The sequence below is a fragment of the Rhinopithecus bieti genome, unplaced genomic scaffold (assembly GCF_001698545.2).
Source record: "Rhinopithecus bieti isolate Rb0 unplaced genomic scaffold, ASM169854v2 scaffold_56979, whole genome shotgun sequence".
Lineage (NCBI taxonomy): Eukaryota > Metazoa > Chordata > Mammalia > Primates > Cercopithecidae > Rhinopithecus > Rhinopithecus bieti.
Genome location: NW_016822352.1, coordinates 251,514 through 265,685, shown reverse-complemented (window position 1 = coordinate 265,685; position 14,172 = coordinate 251,514). Strand labels below are relative to the sequence as shown.

The 14,172-nt window shown below is 47.3% G+C and overlaps 1 protein-coding gene across 1 annotated transcript in view; it reads right to left on the bottom strand.

The window, feature by feature from the left end:
• The window catches only part of LOC108521201 (putative killer cell immunoglobulin-like receptor-like protein KIR3DX1), a 15,354-nt gene extending 14,303 nt beyond the window's left edge, over window positions 1-1,051 (bottom strand). Inside the window, exon 1 of the mRNA XM_017860888.1 lies at window positions 990-1,051. The gene's annotated coding sequence lies outside the window, so the exon portion shown is untranslated. The remainder of the gene's footprint in view (window positions 1-989) is intronic.
• Between the last annotated feature and the right edge of the window lie 13,121 nt (window positions 1,052-14,172).

The following is a 14,172-nucleotide window of genomic DNA, read 5'->3' as shown; positions in this document are numbered from 1 at the left end:
AAAGGAGGCCGGGGCAGTGGCTCATGCCTGTAATCCCAGCACTTTGGGAGACCAGGGCAGGTGGATCACGAGGTCAAGAGATTGAGACCATCCTGGTCAGGATGGTGAAACCTCATCTCTATTAAAAATAAAAAAAAAAAAAACAAAAAAATTAGCCAGGTGTGGTGGTGCGTGCCTGTAGTCCCAGCTACTTGGGAGGCTGAGGCAGGAGAATCTCTTGAATCCGGGAGGTGGAGGACGCAGTGAGTCGAGATCGCGCCACTGCACTCCAGCCTGGCCACAGAGTGAGACTCTGTCTCCAAAAAAAAAAAGGCTTGAAAGGAGAGATCATCATCATCTTTCTACAATGAGGAGAATGGTGAGGGATGTTACCTGCTGAAGCTCGACTGCCGTGATATGGCCTCCGTGTCTTACGCTGAAACCTGGGAATTTCCTCCAGTGTTTGCTCTCGCTAAAAGCGTGGAGGCAGAATCCACAGCATCAGATGCAGAGTTCCAGGCAGTGGGAGGAGAGGTAGTGAGGAGGTAGAAATGAATCAGAGGTGTTCAAGGAGAAGAACGAAGAGAAGGTGCTGCTAATTCTAGAACTAAGGAAGTCAGACGGAGGAAGTGTTTGGGAGGAACAAAACCACACACTCAGGCCCAGAGGGAGGCTCTGCTTTCTCTGAGGCCAGTTGTCCATCTTAGAAACATCTCCCCTGCCTGCTTCTTCTCCTGGGGTCATCCATCCCGTGATGACCCCATGGGCTCCTCCACTGAACCAAGGCAGAGGCTGGAGCAGCCCTCAGTTCCTCACGCTCTTCTGCTCCACACACAGTGAACAAATCCAAACAGCTCTTTCCCCCAGTCCCTCCTCACCCACGTCCCCCGGCCCATCCCCACAGTCAAAGCTTAGCTGAAGACCGAAGACGTCTTGTCTGTGTCACATCAGCCTCCTCCCAGCCCACTACTCCAGACTGACGTCTGTTATTCTCACAGCCCCAAGCTTACCTGTCTCCGGCCCTGATCAAAATCCTTCCACAGGTCTGCATCTTCCTCCAAATAAGACACAAGCCTCCCTGTTTGACGTTCATATTACTGATGACCACGACTGAGCTAAACTCTCCAGCCCCAGAAAACACAGCTCTTGCCTTCAGAGCAAACTCAGCACGGAAAACCACCTGCTCCTCCCCAGACACACACACACCCTGAGATAGTAACACATTTGTAGGCCAGGCACAGTGGCTCGCGCCTGTAATCCCCGCACTTTGGGAGGCCAAGGTGGATCACCAGGTCAGGAGTTCGAGACCAGCCTGGCCAATATGGTGAAACCCTGTCTCTACTAAAAAAAAAAATACAAAAATTAGCTGGGTGTGGTGATGTGCACCTGAAGTCCCAGCTATTTGGGAGGCTGAAGCAGGAGAATCACTTGAACCTGGGAGACAGAGGATGCAGTGAGCCGAGATCACGCCACTGAACTCCAACCTGGGCCACAGAGCGAGACTCCGTCTAAAAAAAAAAAAAAATTGTGTCTTCTCACTGTCAGCTCCTTAAGACAATTTGAGCCTAGAAAACATGTTTCCACCTCCTAACTACGACAAAGGCAAAGAAATCTTCCTGTCTCATCCCACTGTACTGTGAATGCATTTATGACATAGACATCTCGTAAGAGTTTCACGATCAATCTACATAAAACTCTATAGTACTGATGAGCATGTCATGTATGGGACAGATTTCTGCTGAAGTTTTATTACTGTTTACTGCTTATTAGCAATACAGTCCTCCTACCATTTATTCCCTATACATTTGTGGGAGTTTTTTTGTTTTGTTTTGTTTTGTTTTTTGGGATGGGGTTTTGTTCTTGTTGCCCAGGCTGGAGTGTGATGGTGCGATCTCGGCTCACAGCAGCCTCTGCCTCCCAGATTTGAGCAATTCTCCTGCCTCAGCGTCCTGATTAGCTGGGACAACAGGTGAGAACCACCATGACCAGCTAATTTTGTATTTTTGGTAGACCGGTCTTCACCATGTTGGCCAGGCTGGTACTGAACTCCTGACCTCAAGCAATCCACCTGCCTCAACCTCCCAAAGTGCTGGGATGACAAGCACGAGCCGCTGGGCCCGGGACAGTCGTGAGTCTCTTAAAACAGCAATTTAGCTGGGCGAGGTGGCAGGCGCCTGTAATCCCAGCTACTTGGGATGCTGAGGCAGGAGAATCTCTTGAACCCAGAAGGCGGAGGCTGCAGTGAGCCAAGATCACACCATTGCACTCCAGCCTGGGCAACAGAGTGAGACTCTGTCTCTAAAGACAAACAGACAAACAAAAAATAGCAACATATTTATACATTTCTTTGCTTAAAATTTACCCAAAGCCTTGTAATTAAAATCCAATACTATGTGCAATTTACCCAAGACCCTGAGTGAGCAGGTCCTCAGATTCTCTGAATCACTCTCAGTTCTGAGAACAGACCACGCTCTGCCTGGTCAAGGATGCCCACCCTTCCCCTCTCTGGCAGTGCCCACGATTCAGGCCTTGGTCCCTCCAGCTCCAGAAAGTCCCTACACTGTGTCTCAGGTCGCTCGAAGTTCACCTGCTCACCTACTATGGAACCTCATCGTTTCCTCTCTTCCGCCTTCCTTATAATCTAACACAACGGCAGCTGAATTAGCCAGCATCAGAGTATTTGTTGTGTATCTTCATCACCCTGAGTTCGGCGAGGGAAATATGCTTGAATGTTATTCTAGGTTCTTCAGAGAAAGAGAATTTCTGGAATACACACACACACACACACACACACACACACACAGAGAGAGATCATTTAAGAAATTGGCTCAGACAGTTTTGAAGGCTGAGTAGTCTCTAGATCTGCAGCTGGCAAACTGGAGACCAGGGAGAGTCGCAGGTGTAAGTTCAAGTCAGTCCAAAGCTGAAGGCTGGAGAAAATCAATGTTCCAGCTGATGGACAATTGTTTTTATGTTCAAAATGTTCATAGCAGTTTTATTCATAATAGCACGAAACTAAAAACAACCAGATGCCTATCAACAGTTGAATGAATAAACAACTGGTTTTTTTTCTTTTTCTCTCTTTCTTTTTTTTATTGCTGTTGTTGAGACAGAGTCTCGCTCTGTCACCCGGACTGGAGTGCAGTGGTGCGATCTCAGCTCACTGCAACCTCCGCCTCCCAGGTTCAAGCGATTCTCCTGTCTCAGCCTTGCGAATAACTGGGATTGCAGGTGTGTGCCACCACGCCCGGCTAACTTTTTGTATCTTTAGTAGAGATGGGGTTTCACCCTGTTGGCCAGGATGGTCTTGAACTCCTGACCTTGCAATCTGCCTACCTTGGACTCCCAAAGTGCTGGGATTACAGGTGTGAGCCACTGCACCCAGCCTTCTTATTTTTAATTTTATTTTTCCGTAAGTTAGTGAGACACATATACAATTTTATGATGAATTGGTTCCTGAGGTTATCAAGACTGATAATTCTGAAAGTCTGCATTTGGCAAACTGGAGGCCAAAGAATAGTGAGGTAGAAGTTCCAGTCCGAGCTTGAGACAGGCTAGAAAAGACCAACATCCCAGCTGAACTGGTGAGACAGAGCTCACTCAGACTTCTTCAGCTTTTCAGTCCTGTTCAGTTTTTCTATGGCTTGGATGAGCCTCATCCACACCGTGGAAGGCAAACTACATCACTCAGTCCAGTGATACAAATCTCCTCCAGGAACACTCAGGCACAGCACAGTTTAACCAGATATCTGGCACGTGAATCCGTCAAGTTGATGTAAAATTAACCACATCACATCAATGGATATTTAGAGCCTGGAGCTCTGCCCGGCACATGGTAAATCCTCAATACATTGCACTGCCTGGCTGATGGGGGGATGAAGACGATTTGCATTCACAGAAGCTGGGAAAGTGGAAGTTGCACGCCCCCGGACTAATTCTTTCCTGAATTCCTCCACTTCCCTATAATCTGACACAGGAAAAACTGGATTAGCCATCATCGGAATATTTGTTGTGTGTCTCCATTAACAGAGTTCTTACGTTGTGGTTCCCAGATCACACGGCCTGCATGAAATGCAGAGTCAAGGCCGGGCGCGGTGACTCACGCCTGTAATCCCAGTACTTTGGGAAGCCGGGGTGGGTGGATCACCTGATGTCAGGAGTTCAAGACCAGCCTGATCAACGTGGAGTAAACGTCTAAAACCCTGTAGTAAAAACCCTGTCTTTATTAAAAATAGAAAACTTAGCCTGGCATGGTGCTGCATGCCTGTAATCCCAGCTACTCAGGAGGCGGAGGCAGGAGAATTGGTTGAACCTAGGAGGTGGAGGTGGCAGTGAGCCGAGATCGTGCCATTGCACTCCAGCCTGGGTGACGAGAGTGAAACTCCTGTCTCAAAAAGGAAGGAAGGAAGGAAGGAAGGAAGGAAGGAAGGAAGGAAGGAAGGAAGGAAGGAAAGAAAGAAAGAAAGAAAGAAAGAAAGAAAGAAAGAAAGAAAGAAAGAAAGAAAGAAGGAAAGAAAGAAAAATGCAGAGTCAAAACTACTGCTGAAATTGGGCTGGCTCCTCTCCTGCCTTCTCCAGCCTCAAGTTCTTAGATAAGGGTCATTCCCTGGATGTGGGCAGGTGCGTCCTCCCAGACTTCCTGCTTCAACCCACTGAAAACACCTGGAAAGTTTGGGTGCTGGGGGTGACAGGCACAGTGAGTCTGAACTGACAGTGACTGTTCTAGGAGGGGACTTGCAGGGACACCTGGAGAAACTGAGGGAGAAAGGCACCTCTACGACCTCCAGCTCAGATTCCTTTCCAGAAATCCTCCATGCAGTGGAGGCAGGAAGGTGTGAGAGTGGGGAGGTAAGATGAGACTCGGGATCTGGTCTGCAAATCCCCCAGAGCCTGTGGCCTCATGGGTCCCATACTTCAGGAAGAACCAGGTGAGGCTGCCTTGTGGGGGCATCGGGAAGGAACACGTCCCTCTCATGTAGCTGATTGGACCATCAAGCCATTTCCATCTGATGAAGCAGAGAGGAGCTGACCCGCCCTGACACATGGAATTCAGGTTCTGTTGTAGGAGGTTGGAAAATAAACTTTTAGAAGTATTTTTGAGGAACTCTTTGCATTTTTGGAGAACCAGAGATGCAGGCATTGAGGAGGCTGTACTTGGAGGACCAGCAATTAGATGACAACACAGAACTGTATTCTGGGAGATGTCAATACTGTGGTCACTAGACTAAGAGGCTGATATTTTCTCCACTAATACTGAATAGCATCTGAGAGAGCAAAATTTGCACCCCTGAGGCTCAGCCCTGAATATTGAAAGTCTGCAGTGGCAGAGTCTGAAAACTTTATGCATTTGAAACCTTTACGTATGTATTGAAACTTCATCATAAGAAATTCTGCATGGTGTTTAGTTACCTATGTCATTCACTTTCAAATTTATTTTTCACATAGGTGCATCCTAGTTGGTAAAGTTCCAGTCACATATCTTTATCTTTTCTGCAGGGAAGGCAGGGAAATTAAGTTTCTCCTGATACCTTGAAAGGTGTAGACTCAAATGTGTGCACTTCCTTAAACATATCAAAGTACTTAAATATACTGAATGACCAGCTGGGCGCGGTGGCTCACGCTTGTAATCCCAGCATTTTGGGAGACCAAGGTGGGTGGATCACGAGGTCAGGAGATCGAGACCATCCTGGGCAACATGGCAAAATTCCGTCTCTACTAAAAATACAAAAATTAGTCGGGTGTGTTGGCCTGTGCCTATAATCCCAGCCACTCGGGAGGCTGAGGCAGGAGAATCGCTTGAACCTGGGAGGTGGAGGTTGCAATGAGCCGAGATCGCACCACGACACTCCAGCCTGGGTGACAGCGCGAGACGTCACCTCAAAAAAGTAAAAATAAAATTATCCACCTTTAATTGCTTTCTTTCCCGGAACGCTCCTGGAGGTCTCTCCGATTGCCCCAGTGTTCAGCCGTTCCACGGTCAACAATGAAAATTTTAATTTAACCTGTTAGGCTCAACCCCTCACCCCAGCAAATGATAATAATTCTCCTCCTAAATCTTTCCCCTTCTTTGAGCCTGCAGCTCCTCATAGCTACTGATGTCTCCCGAGTACACTGAGTACTCTCTCATCTGAGGATGCTCTCTACCCTTTCCTTCTCCTCTTTTCCTCTCTGGATCAATTATCTATCTTTCTGGTATCATCTGAGAGGTTTTCATGGTCAAGCGGCCTTGCTTCTTTCCTTAGGGAAAGATAAACTGGTATCTCTTTTGCATTTCAGCAACGCCTACGCTTCTGGTAGCAGAGTCCTATCACTGCATTGCGGTTTTCTCTGTCAGAGTGCGTCGGGGGCAGGGGCTGAGTCTGACTCATTTCCACATCACCTGCTTCCTGTACAGGATGTGGCACATCAGAGCCCAGCGTCCCAGGAGGTGTTGCTGAGTAAATACTTGAGAAACAAACAAACAAAAAAAAGACAAAGAAAAAAATGCCGGCATCCCTCCAGGCTGATAAGTCTCTAAGCCTAAGATGGGGAGCCCAGAACTTTGGAAAGTAAATCAGGGAATATGTCAGATGTCCAAGGACCTTCAAGAAAATGTTAACAATGATTCATAAAAACAGGTATTATTGGCCGGGCACGGTGGCTCATGCCTGTCATCTCAGCACTTTGGGAGGCTGAGGCGGGCAGATCATGAGGTCAGGAGATCGAGACCATCCTGGTCAACACGGTGAAACCCCATCTCTACTAAAAAAAAAAAAAATACAAAAAGTTAGCCGGGTGTGGTGGCGGGTGCCTGTAATCCCAGCTACTCGGGAGGCTGAGGCAGGAGAATGGCGTGAACCCGGGAGGCAGAGCTTGCAGTGAGCCGAGATCGCACCACTGCACTCCAGCCTGGGCGACGGAGCGAGACTCCGTCTAAAACAAAAGAAAAAGAAAACAACACACAGGTATTATTACTGAGCAAAGTTTATCAGGCTCTGTCTAGCCACATAATAATGATAATATTATTATCATTTTTAGAGTAATATTATAGTAGCAATAACAATAGCCCACATTATTGGGTAAGTCTAACAACATGTTCAAATTTTACTTTGCACATCACATGTATTAACTATGTAGTTCTCTACCAAAACTCTGTATATGGTAAGTACTAATATTGTCCTCATTTTATAAATGACAAAATCGAATCATGTGGGTAGCTTTTCCTAAATCTCATAGTTTTCGGAGACAAAGCAATGATCATATCCCAGCCTTCCTGGCACCAGAGCCTTCCCTCCTAGCTAAACGGAGAAGCAGAATATAATAATCCCTGATCATCCATCTTCCAAACATCCTGACAAAGCAGACAGCATTATTAGTGACATTTTATGGAAAAGCGAAGTGAGTCTCAGACAGGTAATGTGACTCTACCAAGCACATGGAGATAGCAAGGGCAGATCCAGGTTTTGAAGGCAGTTTGGTGTGACTTCAAGCCTGTTGTCTTTTAGCCATTACCCAATAGCTGGTATCTCGAAAGTCCGGGAAGAGATATTCTCAACTAGATTGGAGAGAACCAGCTCTTTCTGACACCCTGGGTTGTTCTAGCTGTCCTGCTGATTGTGGGAGCTTGCATTTTGAGCTTCCAAATTCTACTTGCTTGCAGAATCTGTGGAAAGTAAGGGTTATTTTTTTCCAAAAACATTGCCTTAACAACTGACATCCTCGTTTTCCAATTTACCCTAATGCCTGAATATTACCCGAAAAAAATATTATTTTTTTAGATTTTTCCAGGAAGACTCTATTTCAGAGTCCCAAGATGAGGACTCAGCATATGCAAATTATCAAGTAAGAGACGAAAATGGAGAAAGCAGTGTTACCTCCTGGACGCTGGCCATGGTGCTGAAACTACAGAAAGGCGCCAACATCCCAGTCAGTACTGTAAACAGCAACCGCAAGAACCACTGTCTTTGGACTGCATCCAGACAGGGGAAATAGGAAGGGTGTCTAGACATAAGGCCAGATATATTGGGAACATTCAGAACAGGAGTCAGAACTTAGCAGGAAGTGGAGAAGCTCAAGGTGTAAATGATGCTCATATGGACCATGGAATCTTGACATCTGGATAAGGCCTTTTTTTTTTCTGCTGTACACCAGAGTGGGCAGGGAGGAAGCAAAAATGGAATCACTCTGGTCTTGCCTTGGTAATAGAAAATAGTGCCTTTCATGCACACCTATGTTTATTGCTGTACTATTCACAACAGCAAAGACTTGGAACCAACCCAAATGTCCATCAATGATAGACTGGATTAAGAAAATGTGGCACATACACACCATGGGATACTATGCAGCCATAAAAAATGATGAGTTCATGTCCTTTATAGGGACATGGATGAAGCTAGAAGCCATCATTCTGAGCAAACTATAGCAAGGACAGAAAACCAAACACCGCATGTTCTCACTCATAGGTGGGAATTGAACAATGAGAGCACTTGGACACAGGGTGGGGAACATCACACAGCGGGTCCTGTCATGGGGTGGGAGGAGGGGGGAGGGATAGCATTAGGAGATATACCTAATGTAAATGACGACTTAATGGGTGCAGCACACCAACATGGCACATGTATACATATGTAACAAACCTGTAAGTTGTTGTGCACATGTGCCCTAGAACTTAAAGTGTAATAATAAATAAATAAATAAAATAGTGTCTTTTTTTTTTTTTTTTTTTGAGACTGAGTCTCGCTCTGTCACCCAGTCTGAAGTGCAGTGGTGCCATCTCAGCTCACTGCAACCTCCACCTCCCGGGTTTGAGGGATTCTCCAGCCTCAGCTTCCTGAGTAGATAGGATTACAGGTGGAAGCCACCATGCCCGGCTAACTTTTGTATTTTTAGTACAGACAGAGTTTTACCATGTTGGTCAGGCTGGTCTCAACCTCCTGACCTTGTGGTCCTCCCTCCCCGGCCTCCCAAAGTGCTGGGATTGCAGGCATGAGCCACCGCGCCTGTCCAAAAATAGTGTCTTATTTCAATGTAGTGTGTGTATAAATTATGAGCATGATAAGATTGTGCTCATATTGGGACTTTGCTACTTGTTCTACAAATACTATATCATTACTTTTTATTGTAATAAAGTACACAAACATAAAACTATCCATTAACTATGTAAAAGTGTATAAATCAGTGGAATTTCGTGCACTCATAATCTTCTTCAACCATCATCTCTATTTAGTTCCAAGTAATCTACATCACCTTAAAAGAAAAGGCCACACACTTTGCAGAAAACAGAGCCAATACTGTGTGTGTGTGTGCGTGTGTGTGTGTGTGTGTGTGTCCCTCTCTCACTGGGAGAAGATATTCTCAGCTAGATTGGAGAAAACCAACTCTTTCTGAAACCCTGCATTACTCTAGTGGTGGCTTTGCAGAGAGTGGTTTGTGCAGATGTCGGTCGGCAGAACGTTTTGGACTTCAGAGTCTACACACACCCAGTTAGGTCTTGGATGGTGGCGAATTCTCATCTGGGACCCTGATTAGTCCCTCTTGTCAATAGCTAGCACAAAAATAAGGAAGGGTGGTCTCCTAACCCCCATTCATAATGAGTCTTCCCATCATCTCCTCCTTCTGTATAGTCAGGAAGCCTGTGCCTCCCTCCCAAGCCACTGAGGAACTGAGGGCTTTCAGCATTTCCTTGTCTTTTTAGAATTTCTCTTGTAGCTCTAAAGACCTTTACATTCCAGTGGATCCTCATGCTTCTCATATCTTCTGTCTCTCAGGGCACAGTCCTTCCAGGGGGTTAAAAGCATCCATCAGATTCCGAAATCTCCAGTCACCACCAGCCTCATCTGAAATCCCAAGTCACCTGCTCACAGGATAGAGGAAGCTGAGGACTCTGCTCTGTCCTGGGGTTCCTGAGGCTGGCAATGACCTTCCATGCAAAGAGCCATCCCCAAGAGGATAGGATGGACCAAGAATTAGGAACAAGCAGAGAAGGACTTGAGACTTTTTAGGGTCACAGGTGAGAGTGACTGGCAGAGGCCATGGGTACAGGAGGTCTCCCAACAGAGCTGGGGTCCTGGGGGAAGGCACTCCCTTCTGGTTCTTGGGGTCAGCAAGGTGTGGTCTGATAGAGATGGAGGGCAGGTTCACACTGTTGGCTGTGGTGTCCTCCTGGGATCAGGTGGCCTAAGCCTCTCCAAGGGCACAGACCTGTGGGTTTCCCCAAACCTCACTCTCAAGCCCAGGAGAGACCCAGTCCCAGTAGTCACATCTCTTCAAGAAGACGAAAATGAAGCTCTTGCGTCAGTGATCCCTCCATGAATCAAGGCCCATGAGCTTTGTGATTCTTGGTCTAAACCCTCCTCCCCAACACCTGCCCAGGCTCTATGTTCTCCCTTCACATAGACACTCTCCTTGACCATGCTCGACTCAGGCTCCTCTGAGCTCCCTTTATGAATGAGCCCTGACTTCTGGGCTTCCATGTTTATCTCTGCGTTACCCAATTTTAGTAAGAATTGCAACTGTTTTCCAATTCTTACTTAAGAAAGAATCCTGCAGAGTCAGTTTAACTCTAGATATCTGATCACCCTTAATCAGATGGTTCACAGGTAAGAACCCTTATTCTCCATCAGCGTCAGCTGATGTCTGGCCGCCTTGGCCTGCCTTCAGCAAGAATCCTGCTGGGTCGGTTTAGCCAGCGTCTTCTTAACCCCTGAGGACTTCTCTTAGCAATTTTCCACTTACGGACCCCGCTCACCCTGCTCCACGGTTACAAATTCCCACTTTTCCTGTTCTACTCAGAGTTGAATCCTGTCTCTTTCCCACACTGTGTGATTCCATCACCATGGTCCCTGGACCTACAGCAATAGTCCTGAACAAAGTCCTCCTTACTGTGCCTTAACAAGTGACACTGGATCTTTTTTTTCTTCAACACCCTGCCCAGCTGGTCCAACAGTCTGGGAAAGGGAAGTCTGGACCCCTGGCCTCTGCTCTAGACAGAAGCCGAGAAGTGGTCTGCAGATCACGGTGCTGTGATTGTCACTCTGGGCATCTCTCACGCGCTCAGGGCATCTCAGTTCCATGGTGGGAACCACTGTCCTCAGAAAAAGCTGTTTTCTTTCTGTGTGAAAGTAACCACCCGAATCCCCAAGGAAACAGGAAGAAAAAGGTCGGCAACAAAATACCTATTAAAATTCTCCACATTTTGGCTGGGCACAGTGGCTCATGCCTGTAATCCCAGCACTTTGGGAGGCTAAGGTGGGGTAGATCACTTGAGGTCAGGAGTTTGAGACCAGCCTGGCCAACATGGTGAAACCCCGTCTCTACTAAAAATACAAAAATTTGCCGGGCGTGGTAGCACATGCCTGTAATCCCAGCACTTTGGGAGGCTAAGGTGGGGTAGATCACTTGAGGTCAGGAGTTTGAGACCAGCCTGGCCAACATGGTGAAACCCCGTCTCTACTAAAAATACAAAAATTTGCCAGGCGTGGTAGCACATGCCTGTAATCCCAGCTACTCTACTCAGGAGACTGAGGCAGGAGAATCGCTTGAACCTGGGAGGTGGAGGTTGCAATGAGCCGAGATCACATCACTGCACTCCAGCCTGGGTGACAGAGCAAGACGCCATCTCAAAAAAAAAAATTCTCCACATGCAAAGAAACTGAAACACAGCCCATACATAGTGCCACTGACTCCCTATCAAATGTGAAACATTTTTAAATGATGTTTCTCCACATGGGAAAGGCTGGTGGGGAGAGAAAGGGACAGGGCATACTATCACACAAACCAAGCATTTTTCAGGAGGGTGTGCAGTGTGGGATGTGCTACAAACTATGAGGGCTCATTGCGGATGTGCAACAGAGGGAGGGATGCTTCTGGTGAATTTTTAAGAGAACAAGCAGTTTATAAAAAAGCCTGCAAAATATTGATCCTGTTGAGGGGGGGAAAGCCTATTATATATGCATGATAAAACAGAAAAATAAAAATAGTCAACATTTACCTGGCATTTTCGATGGAACAGACTCTGGTTTATTTCACTGAAGCATCATCAAAAATCCAATGAATCGTATTTCTTTCCTTGGGTAGCTAATACCTGAGGAGTTAAATAGCACTGCTTGCCAGTGAGAATTCCATCCTTGTATGTGTCGGTGTGGGTTTGTGTGTGTTTGTGCAACAGCTCATGGTGTACTCAGTTCAACGGAAGAAATACGTCTTCTATGGACCGGGCGCGGTGGCTCAAGCCTGTAATCCCAGCACTTTGGGAGGCTGAGGCGGGTGGATCACAAGGTCAAGAGATCGAGATCATCCTGCCTAACACAGTGAAACCCCGTCTCTACTAAAAATCCAGAAATGTAGCCGGGCAAGGTGCCGGGCGCCTGGAGTCCCAGCTACTCAGGAGGCTGAGGCAGGAGAATGGCGTGAACTCAGGAACGGAGCTTGCAGTGAGCAGAGTTTGTGCCACTGCACTCCAGCCTGGGCGACAGAGCAAGACTCCATCTCAAAAAATAAATAAATAAAAATAAAATAAAAAAGAAGTATGTCTTCTATCATTGATGTCACTCTTCCTCATAAGTTGCCCCTGGTGAACACACACACACACACACAGTCCTTGGAGTTTACACTCAGCCCTTCACAATCATTTTTCACTTTCTTTAGTATGATTTCATCTTCCCAGTTTCCATCTCTCCTGAGCTCCTTCCCAGGGTAGTGTCCAATATGGAGGAAGCAGGGGTCAAAGGTGATGCTTGGGACAGTGGTTCTATGCCCTCCTGCTGGCCTTTGGGCTTTGGGTCTGAGCTGAGTGGGGTCTGTGGGGTTTGCTTACTAGATTGTGGGGCTACCCCACTGATGTCTGTACTTGATGGCCACGGGTCCTTCCTTCCTCTCTCTGCTCCCTCAAGGCCTGGGGACCCTTCTTGTTGACTCAATGTCCACTTAGTCCCAGGGATTCAGGGACATCTGTGAGTATCTGCTGCTGCCCCATCTGGCCCAAGCGAGGCCTCTCCTCCCCTCCATGTTGGGCCCCACTGCAGCCCCCTGATGTTCACCCCCAGGACACTCCTCAGGGGAACTGGGGTGGGGTCATGATCATAGGGTGGGCCTTCCCTCTCTGCCTGGCCGTGCTGCACCACCAGGTGGGTTAAACGTGGCTCCTCCTCCAGGTGGGCTTGGGGACTGTGGAGCAGGAAGGACATCCCCTCCACACAGCAGTGTCCCCAGACCCATCGCCCTGAGTCCCAACCCCTGCATTGCGCATGTTGGAGGATCCAGAAGAAAAGAAGAGTTGCTGCCTCTGCTCTTCTCTCCTCTCCCTGGACCCCTCCTCTTTCCACCAATCCCCACACAAGAACAGTTGGGTGCTTTTGTTTAATTTCCCCTAACCTATGGCTGCCCTGCTTTTCACTGCGGCCTCACTGACTGGAATTTCTGCACTTCCTTACACTGGAACAGGTACTGGGGTCTGCTCAGCCCTCCTGTGCTCTGCAGGGGTAGAAAAATTCACACATCTTCTCTCTGCTAAGGTCAGGCTGGCCAGCCTTTGCTGAAGGCCTCATTTACCCACCTGTCCACCTCAGGGTCCAAGCCAAACACACAAGACGTGATGGGAGAAAATACTGCACTAATAGTTGAAAACCAACCAGAGAGAAGACAGACAGAGATACATAGATGCAGAGACACGCACACCAGAGAGAAAGAGAGAGAGAGAGAGAGAGCAAGGAGAATGTGTCCCACGTGAAGAACAGAGAAAATCAGTCATCATGTAACAGAAGAAAGCAAAAATAAAGAGCACACGTCTAGGAAACAGATCCTGGAAGGAAATTAAACTTGAGCACACATAGAAAATTAAAACTCAGTACAAATTAAAATTTGAGAGTATGGCAGGGCAGAAACCTCCCAGCACGGTGAGCTGCAGCCTGTCCTGGAGTTCAGGAACCCCATACGGTGGGCAGCCCCTGCCCCTGAGACCTGGCTGACCTTGGAGAGGTTGCTCCATGTCTCAGTCCATAGTTTCTCCAAGAAAAAGGGGGAGAATAATAAGGCATGCTGAGGACAGTGTATACAAGGACTTAATGTGTCATTATTTGTGTACAACTAAATTAGCAATTGCCCCATAGAAAGAGCTGGCTGAGCTTTTGTTGAAGTTTTTAAAATTATATATATCGGCCAGGCGCGGTGGCTCACGCCTGTAATCCCAGCACTTTGGGAGGCCAATGCGGGCGGATC